General features: G+C 45.1%; 1 long non-coding RNA gene across 1 annotated transcript; it reads right to left on the bottom strand.

The window, feature by feature from the left end:
- Positions 1-252: 252 nt before the first annotated feature.
- On the bottom strand, positions 253-7214 carry LOC127620590 (uncharacterized). The gene is made up of 3 exons (XR_007967759.1): positions 7185-7214; positions 6881-7050; positions 253-754 (listed from the first exon to the last, which is right to left on the bottom strand). It is a non-coding gene; the product is annotated as an uncharacterized LOC127620590 (long non-coding RNA).
- Between the last annotated feature and the right edge of the window lie 5653 nt (positions 7215-12867).

The raw sequence follows: 12867 nt of genomic DNA, 5'->3' as shown, positions 1-12867 counted from the left end.
GAGCGCACAGCAGGGAATTCAACCAAAACCGTGCACTGGCACACAGACAATGAAACACAAGACAGACATGGGATGAGGATGCCACAGTCCTGTCAGACAAAAACCCAAACTGACAGAGAGACAACAAAATATGCAATTAAACAATAAAAATGTAACAAAATATAATACAGCAAAACAATTTCATATTTATTGATTATATACTTTGATTTGTTCATTTAAAAAAAAAAAAAAAGCTAAAATGTGACCAAAATTATGAAAAACTAGTAAAATATACTGTAATTAGTAAATTAATATTTTTAGTTAGACTAATAACTAGTTAGAAGGTCCCCTGTATAATTAACAGCATTAGCTGGGAGATAATTTATTTCATCTGTAAGCAAAAGGGACATTATAACAGAAATATACCCATATTAGAAGAATCGAATCAAGAGCTTGTGAATCGGAAAATAATCTGGAAGTCTGTATCAATACCCAGCCTTAATTTCTACAATCTAACTCATAAAAAATGACTTTCATTTCTATCAGGAAGACTTGCAGACTTGAGTGAAACTTAAGATGGCATTTATTTGATGAATATAAAACAGAAAAGTAATGTCTCTCTCTTTGGCGTAGGCCCCGTCTGGTGGTCCAAAGAAGTTGTACTCGGAACCGTCATATCCTGCCGGAGATAGGAGGCAGGGGGAGGAGCCTACCCCTGTGCAGGACGGGACTCAACTGGTGGTGGTGGGGTGGTGGTGGTTGCCGTGTTAGCACACTGAAACAGCAATGTGATAGATTGTGAGCAGACTTATAAAGCAACGGCTTACATGTGATTGGCTGGGAATTACCCATCTGGTGCGATGATGTACAGCTGCTAGTCTTTCCGCTAGAACTACGCTGCGCTTACATTGGTGTAACCTTATTTGTCAGGCTGATTTAGTCAGATTAAATCCTAATTTTGACTTGAATAAAACCCATTTAATTTAAATGTTTCCACATGAAGAACATTTTTAGGTTACCTGACAAAATATTTTTTACAGTTAACTCACCAATTTGTGTGCGTCATGAACGTACGTGTCATACCCTGCTCCATGCACATTGTTTTTAGGTGAGATGTTTTTGCCTCTTGGGGCACTAAACACAAGAAGCTAATAAAATAAAAAAAACATATAAATTCAGCATCTGTTATGCATGAAAACCTAACCCTTTCCATCTCCCTAACTGTGTGTGGAAGTGTCACCCTGTTTTGGAGTTGGCCCAGCCCCCTTCTGGAGTAACCCCACCCTCTTGTAGAGTTAACCCCGCCCTCTTATGGAGTTTCTGCCTCCTCTTGGAGATCTGAGGGCTGCAGCTATCCCTACTTGCACTTGGCTGATTAACAGATGTTGTTAACTCCCCCTTGTGTCAGCTCTAAAATCGTCTCGGTTACCTATGTAACCTCGGTTCTCTCTAGATGAGGGAACGAGTATTGCGTAAGCTAGCTTAAGCTACGGGAAAGATTCATCTTTTCTGAGATATTGAAGCCAAAAAATTATCCTTAATTTTGTATCATTTGTCAACGCAGTGCAGCAACTGCAGACCTTGAGCGGGCTAGCTAGCGAGCTCATTGGTTGCTCTGCGGCAACTGCTGCAGCCTATAGACGAACTTGCGTGAACTCGCGCCCAATGAGAGGCGCCAGCGCTCACTGTCCCAAAGCCCGCCAGAATGGGCGTGGCTAGGGTGCATATAAGCGCAGTTCGTGAGGCTGGAACCCTGGTTTTCATTGAATGAAGCGAAAATCGCCGTGGGCGCGAAGCACGGCCAGCTACGCAATACTCGTTCCCTCATCTAGAGAGAACCGAGGTTACGTAGGTAACCGAGAAGTTTCTCTTACGAGAGGTTCTCTCGTATTGCGTAAGCTAGCTTACGCTACGGGAACCCATTGTCAACGCCGTGCGTGCCAAGCATCCACTGCATGAGCCCCAGGGGGTGGGGGACCGGGGAGCCCTTGTGAGTGGGGAAATAATATTTGGCCGGCAAGAGTGCGGGTCAGTGTGTGTGTGATACATAAGCACATAGTGGGAAGGGAAAAACAGAGCGGCGGTGCCGGTCTGTGTGGAATGTGTCCCATTAGTGCAGCTCACCAGGGGAGCTGTAGCGTATTAAACCGTTAGTAGTTTTGCCTGCAGAGCGGGCACTTCCAGATTGTAAAATCTGACAAAGGTGGAGGGGGAAGCCCAGTCCGCTGCCACACATATGTCCTGAATGGAAATCCCGCTGGACCATGCCCACGAGGAGGCTATGCCTCTGGTGGAGTGAGCCCTAATGCCTAACGGGCATGGCAGGTCTTTCGACGCGTACGCGGCAGCAATAGCGTCCACTATCCATCTAGATAGTGTCTGTTTCGAGGTGGCGAGACCCTTGGTGCGCCCTCCGAACGAAACAGCTGCTCAGCGGCGTCTGAAAGAGGCGGAGCGCGCAGTATACAATCTCAGTGCTCTGACTGGGCAAAGGAGATTTGTGTCGCGTTACGCTATCGGATGCTGGCAGAGCCGATAGGGAAATAATCTGTGCTCTGAAAGGAGTACCGATCACCTTGGGAACATAGCCGTGTCTAGGCTTTAAAATGACCTTGGAGTCACTTGGTCCAAACTCCATACACGCAGCGCTGACAGACAGCTGCGTGAAGGTCTCCCACACGTTTAACTGATGACAGGGCAGTCAGAAAAACGGTTTTGAGTGAAAGGTATTTCAAATCCACGGATTCAAGTGGTTCGAAAGGGGGCTTTCATAGCTTCGAGAACTACAGAAAGATCCCAGATAGGAACCGATGGGAGCGCGGGGGTTCATCCTTCTAGCTCCCCTGAGGAAGCGGATGACCAGCTCGTTTTTTCCCCGTGACTGGCCGTGCAGGGGTTCGGCGAACGCCGCGACGGTCGCCACGTACACTTTGAGCATGGATGGGGATCTGCCCTTATCCAACAGCTCTTGTAAAAACACGAGCAGTGACGACACCCCACATGTCCGTGGGTCCAGGTCTCTGTCGGTGCACTATTTTGAAAACACAGACCATTTGGACGCATAGAGTCTTCTCGTGGAAGGGGCTCTAGCGTGTATGATAGTGTTCATTACTCCTCGAGACGCGCGGGTGTTTAGCCAATGCTGAAGCGGGCGCATGCACAGTAAACTCAGCTGAAGTACTGCTGCGGCTGAGGCCATGTAACCTAACACTCTCTGAAATTTTTTCAGAGGCGTGAGGCTGTTCATCTGAAAAGATGCGGCTAGTCGCTGAACGCGCCGTGTAGATAAGCGAGCCGTCATTGCCACAGAGTCTAGTTCTATTCCAAGGAAGGAAATTGCCTGACTGGGCTGTAGTGAGCTCTTGGTCCAATTGACTGCAAGACCCAGACTGTTCAGATGACTGAGGAGAACTGTCCTGTGAGACAGAAGCTCCGTATGTGACTGTGCCAAAATCAGCCAATCGTCCAAATAGTTCAGAATTCGCAAGCCCTGACTCCGCAGGGGTGCGAGCGCCGCATCCATGCACTCGTGAAAGTACGGGTGCTAAGGACAGGCCGAACGGAAGGACGGTGTATTGATAAACCTGACCGTCGAAGGCGAATCTCAAGAATGGCCTGTGACGGGGATTTATCTGAATCTGAAAATAGGCATCTTTCAGATCGAGAGAAATGTGCGAGGAGTTTCCTGATTGTAAGCATTTTGAACGGTCTTTTTGCAAGCACCTTGTTCAAAACCCTGAGATCTAATATTAGTCTGAGGCCGCCGTCTTTCTTGGGGACAAGAAAATAACGGCTGTAAAACCCCGACTCGCTCAGTGAAGGCGGCACTCTCTCTATGGCCCTTTTGCACAGAAGGTTTGCTATTTCTGAACGGAGCATGCAGGCTGCTTCCGTGTTCACAGTAGTTCGAGCACGCCCTGAAGCGGGAGGGCGGCGATCAAACTGTAGCAAATAGCCCTGTTTTATTGTGCTTAACACCCATTTGCATATCCCTGGGATAGCTTCCCACGCTTTGAAGCGTAACGCTAGAGGGTGAATGGCCGAGTCGCCCTGATTGCCGTACACAGTGGGCTGAACAGAATGTGTGAGCGTGCTTATTGTGCTTATGCATGACTGCTCGCAGACAGCAGGGACATGCTGTTCTGTGAGTGACTTCCCAATTGAGATGAATGGGGAAAGAGTCACATCTGTTAAGTGATGCGCGAGCATAGTCACGGGCACGGGACTTACACATAGAGAGGTGTTTGCTGGCCATGTGAGAGAGCGGGCAGAGAGGGGACGCGCGCACGGGCTCGTGGGCACGTTTATTGACTCTAACACTCGAGCGGGCTGTGCCCACTTTATGTGAGTGTGCTCTGATAGGAACACGGGAAGTGTAATGCTTGTGTGTAGGGGTGAACACTGGATTGTGGGCACATTTTCTACACATAAGACATGTTTGCTCTCTGATAGGGACAGGGGAAGTGTAATGCTTGTGTGTAGGGGTGAACACTGGATTGTGGGCACATTTTCTACACATAAGACATGTTTGCCCTTTACAATATCTTTTTGTATCGCCGTGAAAACGGCGTTTGAGTGCAGGCAAGCGGGTAGTAACACCGGCTTGTTGGCTGCTGAATTCACCACTGTAGTAGCCTGAGAGAAGGGGACTGACAGGAGGCGAAGCTTTGACGGTGGTCCGGCCGCGGCGGGACTGAGCCGTCGTTTTTTCAACAAAGCTAGGAGGACTTCGGTTGTTCAGGTTTCAGCGCAATCTTAGGCCGAGGCCCGCGGGGGCGGCGGTCTGCGCCGGCTGTCTGAGCGCGATCTGGGGCGGCCGCCCTGTCGACGCTGGGAAGTCTGGCTTTGTTGAGCTGGGCGCTGTGAAGATGCTCGTGCAGGAGGCTGGTTACGTGGGCGGCCTGCAGAGGAGCTAGCGTGGCGAGGCAGGAAGAGATTCATGGCTTGGGTGGCTTTCTGGACTTCAAAGCGGTCAACAATGCCACTTACCGCGGAACCGAAGAGACCGGATGGAGAGAGCGGCGCGTTGAGGAACGTGGAGCGCTCAGCTTCTCCCATGTCGACTAGCGTTAGCCACAGGTGTCTCTCGGTTACAGTCAGTGAGGCCATGCACTTCCCTAGGGCTTGAGCTGCAGCTTTGGTGGCGCTGAAGGGCGAGGTCCGTCAGCTCCTTAGATCTGTAACAGCCTCTGGGTGCCTGCCTTTCTCATCCCATTCCCGAAGAAGGTCCGCTTGGAGGATCTGCAAGATGGCCATGGAATGCAGAGCAGATGCGGCTTGGCCGGCGGCGGAATAGGCGCGGCCAACACAGGCGGAAGTAGTTCACAGGCGGAAGTAGTTCTCCATCTCGCGGAGGGCGGGCAAAGGTGTGCTGCTACCGAATCCTCGACCGGGGGGATGGAAGAGTAGCCCTTCTCGGCGGCGCCGTCCACTGAAGCGAGAGAGGTGGAGACGTGGGATCGAATCCTGGCCGAGGAGGCACGTTCCACGATTTAGAGAGCTCGGCGTGGAGTTCCGGCAGGAAGGGAGCGGCCCGGGCCGCGGGCGCCGCGCAGTGACGCTTTGAAGAAAGCAGCCGTCGAGTCTGTTGGGAGCCTGCTCAGGGGGCGGTGACCACTCGAGCCCGAGACGGTCGACGGCCTGTGTGAGGAGGCGTATCAGTTCCCCTTCGACTCGGGCGGGTCCTGCTGGATTCCTGGGCTGATGAGGAGGCTTGTGACCACTCCTGCTGTCCGAAGCCATGATGGAACAGCAGCCCTTGTCCTCTGCCTCGCTCTCCGAGGTGGCAGCAGTCGCGCCGCTCGGCAGCAACTGCTGGCGTCCGGGGCGGGGAGGGTGAACGCGATGCTCGAGGGAGAGGCTCCGGCGAGACAGTCGCTTTAAACCCGGTTCCGTCAGCCTTTGGGAGCGGCGCTTCTTCGGGCGCGGTGGCTCGGTCCTGAGCGCTCGAGTCGAGCCCGCAGGGGTCGACATCGGAAGCTCCTCGCAGAGGTCACATCCGCCGTCAGCGAGGCGAAGCTCTGCATGCCCCAGTCCCAGGCAGAGAGCGCAGATGATGTGGCAGTCTCCGGCGCTGAGAGGGTGCGGCATGAACCGCGAGGTCGCGAGGCATCTTTAAAAAGATGCTCGTGCTCTTTGTGAAGTTCACTGAGGAACTAGTTTGCTTTAAAAAGGATACATCGCGGATGGCGTAGCTCGCAGGATGGCTGAAGGTGGCGGCGGCGGCTTCTTCGGCGCTGTCCAAGCTTGCTTGATGCCCCTCGAACGGCGACGCGCTTCTTGCAGTTTCAGAGATGCAAAGAGCTCGCTGAAGAGATGAAAATCAGGGTTCCAGCCTACTGAACTGCGCTTATATGCACCCTAGCCACGCCCATTCTGGCGGGCTTTGGGACAGCGAGCGCTGGCGCTCTCATTGGAGCGAAGTTCACGCAAGTTCGATCTATAGGCTGCAGCAGTTGCCGCAGAGAAACCAATGAGCTCGCTAGCTAGCCCGCTCAAGGTCTGCAGTTGCTGCACTGCGTTGACAAATGATACAAAATTAAGGATAATTTTTTGGCTTCAATATCTCAGAAAAGATGAATCTTTCCCGTAGCGTAAGCTAGCTTACGCAATACGAGAGAACCTCTCGTAAGAGAACTAACAATAGCATTTGTCATTGGATACTGCATTTGGAGTGAATTTCGAGTCTGAACTTTACTTTATAATATAATATATTGGAATTATCCTGTTGGAATGGCCAAGCATTCCATTATAAAATTCACTAAACAACTTGATAATTAATATAAGAGGACACTTGCTTTCTACAAATACTACACTTATTATGAATGACATTCATATGACATTTAGTCACTATGATAAGTGACAAAATATGTTTTTTCTTTGAGACAATTCCTTTACTCACTCTGATACTTCTGAAAGATCTGGCTTGCCTCCTTGTCTTTAATCCCCAGCTCATGATGCAGGCAGCCTATAGCTGCGATTCTCAAGATTCTGCGGCACCAGACTGGTCAAGATGTTTCTGTTTGGCTTCTGTAGAAGCTCCTCAAACAGACGTAATGTTGTGATACTGATCTAACACAGGGCAAAAAAAGTGATGCTGTACTAAAAAAGTAGACCTGGATAATCGATACCAAGACTGTCCATAAAAACAACCCACAGCAGTAAAATGCTTTACAGTACCATATTAATGGTGCAAACACAGTTACCTCATCTGATACGTGACTGCAGTATTCAATAAGGTGATAACGAAGGATGTGTGAACATGTGTCCTCTCGCTGTTCGCAGTGTGTATCGCTCCCTAAAAGAAACTGAGGAGCACAGGAGAATGTGTGACACACAGAACAAGAGAGCAGAGCTGTGTGTAGCAGGATCACAACCTCTGACCTAGACAACCAGAGACAATATATCAGCTTTTAAAGATTTATCAGTAGGAAACATAAAGGTGTGATTTGAAAATAAACAACACTCTTCATAATGAATGCAGTACATGCTGCTACAGCTCTGCCTTAAATACTTTTTGGCTTTTTAATAAAGAATAGTGATGTTAAACGGCAACCGTTGGGGAGGTTTTGTGTCCTTCTCACAAATATTTTCATATAGGCTTTGTATACTCACATCTGTAACAGATGAGGCTGGACAACTCCTTAAAGCCACTGATGGTGAATTGCTTTGGCTATTTGAATAGCAGGTACCTATAGAAAAAAAGTGTGTCCGTCTGTACACAGACATATTTATAGGCCAATTGTAATGTTAATACACATCCAAAAATCGTCCACTTCCTAGAGAAAAAAAATCTAAGGACAAAGACATGACTGATTTCTGTTTCAATGTTATTTCTTATTATTAGGACCGTATTTAGAAACTGGTAAAACATTCTTACTCATATTAAAGTTAAGGATTCAAATTCAGATTATCTTTCAAGGTAATCATTGCAGATGCACAGATAAAACACACAAAATAAATAACTTTGTCAAACCATTGGTGCTTCCTTGATGAGTTGATCACATTAGTCCAAAAAGCAGAAGAACTTCTGGACGTGTTCAATGCCAGGGAAAGACCGGCTGTCCTTTGTTTGGTCCTGTGTGAAGCAAACCCTGCAAAACCATGGTATTTATAGTAAAACCATAGCAATCAAAAGATTGACCATGGTTAATCTATAAAAGAAAACAAGGTTATTTTTCATAATTACTATAATATAACTACCGTATATTAAAATCTTGATTCCTGCCAAAAACTATGATTACTACAGTCTAAAATATTGTTACTAAGCTAAAGTTAGTGTAGTTAAACCAGGGTAAATTTATTGGGAATAAAACTTAAAAACAAAAAAGTGGTGCCCTGTCCTATAAGGGGCTCCGTAGACACACCTCCACTGTGTCTGCAGGGTCGAGTGTTGAGGGTATGAGGCAATAAACTTCAATCAGTCTCTGAGCTAGTAGGTGACAAAGTGGAGTTCCCTCAGCCAGCAACTTTCCAGTGTCTTCCTGTGGTTAACTGACCAGTAGCAACAAACTCTCAAGGGCTCTGAGTGCAATTCGACTTTTCTAAAGGAGAGAGAGAGAATCTCTGTGACTACATGCTTGACAGGGCTCCTCTAAAGGTCTGTTCACATCAGATCAGATGTGAATAATTTGAAATGGAATGTTTGCAAATGAAATGGTGTGCCAAATGTATACGTGTAAAGTTTATATACCCGAATAAAAGTGATTACTAAAGTATTTACTAAACATAGAGTTGAAGATACACATTCCCAACAGATATTTTTTTACTTAAAACAATAGTATTCGTTATTATGTAGCATGCTGTTAGGCCAAACTGAGAGGTGGAGCCAGTACTCTGCTTTCATCATGTAGTTCCCAAAAATGTAAACAGTTCAACATTTATATGGAATGATCATTGGTCAGATGTGGACAAAAGAAAAATAATTCACAGTATTTTCATATTACACATTTTCAGATTCAATGTACAGTGGCAAGAATATGTATGTGAACCCTTTGGAATTAGCTGGTTTTCTGCATTATTTGCTCATACAATGTGATCTCATCTTCATCAGTCACAAGTATATACAAACACAATGTGCTTAAGCTAACAACACACAAACAGTTATAATCTTTCATGTCTTTACTAAACACATCCCATTAAACATTCACAGTGCTGTGGAAAAAGTAAGTGAACACTTGTATTTAATAACTGGTTGATCCTTCTTTGGCTGCAAAAACCTCAACCAAGTGTTTCTGGTAGATGTGAATTAGACCTGCACAATGTTCAGAAGGAATTTTGGATCATTCTCCCTCTACAGAACTGCTTCACCTCAGCCATATTCTTTGGATGTCCAGTGTAAACGGCTCTCTTGAGGTCATTCCACAGCATCTCTATTGGGTTAAGATCTGACAGGGCCACTCCAAAAGTTGGATTTTCTTTTTTTGAAGCCATTCTGTAGTGGATTTACTTCTATGTTTAGGGTCATTGTTCTGCTGCATCACTCAACATCTACTGAGCTTCAGCTGGCACACAGTCACCCTGACATAATCCTGTAGGATATCTTGATAAACTTGGGAATTACTTTTCCCCTCGATGATGGCAAGCGTTCCAGTCCACCGTACTTCACCATTGGGATGATATTTTCATGTTGGTATGCAGTGTCCTTTTTACTCCATACATAATGCTGCGTGATCTTCCCAAACATTTTAACCTTAGTTTCATCTGTCCACAAAACATTTTCTCAGTTGTGTTTTAGAGATTTTAGGTGGTCTTTGGCAAACTTCAGGTGCCTAGCAATGTTTTTGTTGGAGAGCAGCGGTTTTCTTTGTGGTGTCCTGCCAAGAACACCATGCCTGTTTAAAGGTTTCAGTATAATAGACTCATGAACAGAGATATTAACCACTTCCAATGATTCCTTCAAGTCTTCAGCTGTTTAGGGTTCTTATTTACCTCATTGGTCATTCTGCGGTGTGCTCTTTAAGTCATCTTGGCTGAACAGCCACTTATAGGGAGAGTACCCACAGTACTAGATTGTCTCTATTTATATACAATTAGTCTAACTGTGGACAGATGAATATCTGAGCTCTTCAAGAAAACTTTGTAACCTTTTCCAGCTTTATGCAAAACAGCATTTCTTAATCGTAGGTCTTCTGAGGTCTCTTTTTTACAAGGCTTGGTCAACATAGGCAGATGCTTTGTGTGAAAAGCAAACTCAAAATGTCAAAACTTGAGTAGCTCTAGCCCACACCTCCAATCTCGTTTCATTAATTGGATGCTAGGTTTGCCACCTCCTGACTGTAATTAGCTTTTATTGTTGTCATTAGCCTAGCTTTTACATACTTACACTTTCCCACATACTTTTTCCAACCTACTCTGTGAAAGTATGAATGATGTATTCAATATGTACATGAACATTACAGTAATTTGGTATTAGCTAAAACAGATTGTGTTTGTTCATTATTGTAACTTGCGCAGCCTTAAATTCCAGGGCACCCGCGGGCAGTCAATGGCCCCCTGGTAGTCAAGGGCTCCTGGGTACTGGCCCCATTGGCCAGTACGGTAATCCGTCCCTGGTCCTACTTGCATTTAATGTTTAATGATAAAGAGAAAGGTACCTTAATACCCTAAATATGTGCATGGTAACCTTTTGTAATATTTGGTTAACCGCAAGAGTTTACGAATGGTTATTCTGTTATTTGTCAGGATGTTATTGCCATGGATGCATCAACACAATGTCAGATAGCAGGGAATAAAGTGCACAGTTAGCTATGAGCCTAAATAGCACAATAGGCCTGCATAAATCTTCAAATGATAAAATCCCATTAAAGTCGAACAAAAATAATCTCTGTCACTGCCTGCAACATAGCTGGCCAATTCGTAATCAATGGAAAATGCGTAATTCTGCCCGGCAGTTTCACTTTCCGTGAGGCAGTGAACGCTACAGATTATTGGACTTCTTTGGTATGCTTTGATTTTAAAATGATTCAGCATCTGGAATCATGTGAAACAGTCACATTACATCCTCTTTGCAACCTGAATTTCATCAGTGCTGAAAAAAACTTGATGCAGTGCAACAAATGGGGAAACAGAACACAGGTGTCTCGAGATGTGTTAATAAATACTACAATTATATTTAAGTTAACGGTCTCTAAAAAATGTGATGGTCCTGCACAACGAATGTTAGAACAGTACGCAAGTGTCTTGAGAGGTGTTTGTAAATATTAAAGTTCTTCTAAACTTTACAGTGAGTTGTGGCATAATGATCAAAGATGTCTGTCCAGCGCATGTTTACATCGCCTCGAAGCACGTGTGAACAGCCCGTAACTCCTCCTATAGCCTTCTAGAAAAACTGACCCGAACCTGGCCCAAAACCTGTAGGTTTGTCTGGTACCATTAGTGGTCTCGATGCACCACCAAAAAACATGGGCCATGTCTCCATCTTCCAATTGGCATCGCCAGCATGTGGGTGTGTCCTTAAGACCAAGCCTATACAATCTAGATGGGGTCCCATAAAATCTATGCAAAACCTTGAATTGCAAAAGACACACCCTTGCATCTCTAGATGCAGATTTAACATTTTTAAGAATCCTATCCCACACTCCCTCCTCCAATAGCAAGTATTGGAATTGAAATCTTACTCCCACACTCTCTTGATGCTCTGTCCCCCAGACTCAGAGTTAGCAGGGAGTAATACACTGATGCCTCATGACCTTTTCCAAAAGCAGTTAATCACCTCTCCCAGAGTATCGGCTGCTTAAGGGGTGGATGCTACTCCCAGAAGTAGTATAAAGCAGGTGACACAGCTGTAAATATCTATAAAACTGAGATCTGGGGATCCTAAAATGTTGAACCAAATTTTCAAAAGATCTCAACACTCCACTCTCAAACAGGTCACAGAGTGTATTAACCCCCCTCACAATCCTCTGACCAGCAGAAAGGGGACATAACAATACACATATCTTGGGTTCTGCCTTAAACACTCTGGACACTTTTGTCCATACCGAGTGCAAATGCAAAAAATGGGGTGTAACTTAACTTCTCTGATTAGTTTGATAGAAAGGCTTTGCAATGGCGAAATAGGGGCAAGAACTTCCTGTTCAATACAAAACCAGGGAGGGGCTCTCTCAGGTGGAAGTGACCAATGAGCCAAATGTTTGAGACTGAATGCATAGTATGTAATCTGGGACACTTACCATTCCAAATAAAGGACTTTGCAATGCTATCAAATTGCTTGAAATAAGAGAGATGGACATCTATACAGGGAGAGATTGTAGCAGATAGTTGAATTTTTGAATACAGTTAATTTTAATAACATAAAACTTCCCAATCATAGATAAATGTAATGAAGCCATAGGTAATCACAGCAGTGCTGATTTGGGGCCATATCACACTCTTGCTCATGTGATATTGCTTAAATATTCAAAATATGATCATGTCTGGTAACATGTGCATGTAAAATGGCTAGAAATAGCATTTTAGCTTAGCATAAAGCTGACAATTTACACAAGGTTTATTTCGATTTCTTGTGCTCCAAACGTACTTCTCTGTCTGCTTGTATGAATGTAACACTTCATAAGAAAGTGTTTCACCGCTGTTCAAATGCACTTTGGATCACATTATTTATATGTATAAATGTTTTCCATCTGAAAGGAATAGAAAGAAATATTAAATTAAACAAATCACAATAAAATACAAAGTAATCTATTCAGTAATTAAAACACTTTTTGAATGAAACTTCTAATTACCAACTATTTAAATTGTTACTGTAGTGGAATACAGTTACTAATATTTTGTATTTTAAATATGTAATCCCTTTTCATGTATTCCATTACTCCCGAACCCTGGTCACTGATTCCACAATGTAATTGCTTTAACATCAGAACAACGCTCAAATGCTCAAGTCCTTTT

The sequence above is a fragment of the Xyrauchen texanus genome, chromosome 27 (assembly GCF_025860055.1).
Source record: "Xyrauchen texanus isolate HMW12.3.18 chromosome 27, RBS_HiC_50CHRs, whole genome shotgun sequence".
Lineage (NCBI taxonomy): Eukaryota > Metazoa > Chordata > Actinopteri > Cypriniformes > Catostomidae > Xyrauchen > Xyrauchen texanus.
This window is presented reverse-complemented; position numbering and strand designations above follow the sequence as displayed.